Below are 2,828 nucleotides of genomic sequence, written 5' to 3' on the forward strand. Positions count from 1 at the left end.
GAATACCCCCACCTACCTCCTGTTACAAAAGTGACATACTTGAAATGCATAATGAAATATATGTTTTTGGACACAGTCACTGGGTGGAATTAATTTTATCGGGGCTTTTTTTCTTTTTTTAAATTGTACATTTGGAGAGGGGAGGATGGTGGAAGGAACAGATAATAAATAATTCTAAAAATAAAGAAGGAAAAATTAAAAGGGAAAAGGAGCTATATATACAAAAAGTCTTCATAGCAACTCTTTTGGTAATGACAAAGAACTAAAAACAATTAGGGAATGGATCAACAAATCATGGTATATACATGGAAAAATAATTTATTAATAAATGGAATAGTATTGTGCCTTGAGAAATGATGAAAGAGGAAGTTTCTGGGAAACTTGGAAAGAGCTGCATGAGCTGATGAAAAGTGAACAGAACCAGAACAACTCAAGACAATAACAACATTTTAAAGAAAATCAGTTTTGATAGACTTAAGAACTCTGATCAATACAATGAACAATCATGATTTCAGAGGGCTGGTGGTGATAATGCATGATCCCTACCTTCTGACAGGTGAAGATGTACTGAGGGTATAGAATAGGACATGTTTTTGGAGAGAGCTGATATGGGAATTGAGCACAGATATTTGTGACACAGCTTTTATTTTTATTTCTTCTTTTTTTAATTGGAGCAGAGAGGGGGAGAAAAATGATTTTTGTTCATTTAAAAAATAAAAGTCCTGCCTTCCCATAAAGATATGGGGTTAGGGAGAGATATAAACACCTAAGTGTGAAACTAAGCTTGTGGTCATTGTCTCTCACCCTCTGCTCTCAGTCCCTCACAGTCCTGCTTCTGTTAAGTATACCTGGGCAAAAAATCTTCAAGATTTTTCTGGCTTTTAGCTCCCCTACCTACATTTGTGAGTTGTGCCTGTGAGCCATGCCATTTCACTGCAACTGCTTGATGTCTCCGGGCTTCATTTATACAAAAACTAGAGGGGCCTCGTTCACTTCCACAAGTTTGTGAGTTGTAAGGCAAATAATGATCATTCCCTTTGGAAGCAGATAGGACATACAAGAGTAAAAGCCGCTTTGAATTTTTATGTTTCATGAGTTGCCTTCGATAAACAAATAAAAACTCGAGGTCAATCTTCTGGTGATGAACCTTTGTTTGCTCTTAGCCAGGCTGGCTTCCCGACAGCAGTCAGTCTCGTTCCAGTCTTTCCAGTTTAATTCATTCTCTACCAGCACTAAGTCTTTAGGAATCATGTAAAATACAACCTTCTCATTTTACAGATGAGGAAAGCAAATCCTTAGTGCTGCCATTCTGGCAGAGGCTTCCTCACTTCGTGCTGGGAATTGCGTGGGATGGCTCAGGTCCCTACATAAATCAATTACTCAGAGGCCTCTCAAAGTGATGACAGAAAAGTGATTTATTCCATTCTCGAGAAGTGGGGCTTACCTGTAGGTGTAGGAAAGCCGAAGACAAAGAACAGGAGAGTGATTTATATAGACCCTAACGCAAGTCCCTCCTCCCCCCGCTGACCATTATCCTCATTAGCTGAGAATATGGTCTTATATTCTAAACACGAAATCTAACCAATCCCTTTTGAAATGAAGACATTGAGGAATTATGTAAGTTTTGTCCAATCATTGAGACCCTAATACACTACACAGTTTTATATCCTTATATGGAACTATTCTATTCTAAAAATATTGTAACCTTGAGCCTTTAGCCCTTACCTCACCCCTGGGGGAAAAAAATTACAATCTGAGGAGTCTTCACTAAGTCTATCCCACTCAGAATGGTATCCAAGCTTGTAAAATGAAGAGGTTGGACTGGATAATATCAAAGGTTCTTTCATCTCTAAATGTTATGGTCTGTTGCTTTGTGATGTCCTGAGCTTTGCTACTAAGTAGCTGTGTGTGAGTACACGCTCCAGGCTTCAGCTGCTCAAAGCCTTGGTTTCCTTAAGGGGGTGGGGAACCTGCAGCCTCCAGGCCACCTGTGGCCTTCTAGGTCCTTGGGTGCGGCCTTTTGACGGAGTCCAAGTTTTACCTTACCTAACAAGCCCTTTTATTAAGGGGATTTGTTCGGTGGAGTTAGGAGGCACTAAATGTACCCATACACCAAGTGCAAGGTGTGCACGCTGGCAGTGGGACAACATCCGGCTGTTATTGACAAAGGCTTCGTCATAGCCGAGGGGCGCCGGGAGGGCGTGGCTACCACCACGTGCGCCGTCCTGGGAAAGTTCTTTCTGGCTCCCTGAAATAAAGTTTCACTTTTACCATGAAGGGGAAAGTTCATTCTGGCTCCCTGAAATTTTACCATGAGGGGAATTGGAAAATACCATCTCTAAGGTTCCTTCCAACCTGGAATCTTAGGGTTCTCATAGCTCAGATTTTTATAACTCATTCCCTACTGTACACTGCTGTCAAACGTAAGAGACCAAGGGGCGTCCAAAGCAGGATGGAGCAAACGCTTGGCCACGCTTCGTCTTTACCGGCCACGGAGGGCTGGCGTCGGAGCCTGCCCCTGCCGTCAGTCCCAGTCCGGTGGGCCTGGGAGGACCCCCTCGGAGGCGGGTGAAGGAGCGGGTATGCAGACGTGCCCGGGCCTCAGCTCCTCCGCCTCTAACCGGAAGGATGGGGCTCTAAGGCCCCTGATCAGGTCAGGCGAGGTCGCCAAGGAAGGCCCAAAGCGCTGCCCCAGACGCGGGACAGTCAGCCAGGCGGGCCGCGTCACAGGGCCGGGGCGGAGTGGGCGGGGGAGGGAGCAGAAGCGCCGCCGGAGCCCCGCCCCCCGGGCAGCCTCTGGCTGCGCGCGCCGCACGCGCTCCCTGCGC

The sequence above is a fragment of the Notamacropus eugenii genome, chromosome 6 (genome assembly GCF_028372415.1).
Source record: "Notamacropus eugenii isolate mMacEug1 chromosome 6, mMacEug1.pri_v2, whole genome shotgun sequence".
Taxonomy (NCBI): Eukaryota; Metazoa; Chordata; class Mammalia; order Diprotodontia; family Macropodidae; genus Notamacropus; species Notamacropus eugenii.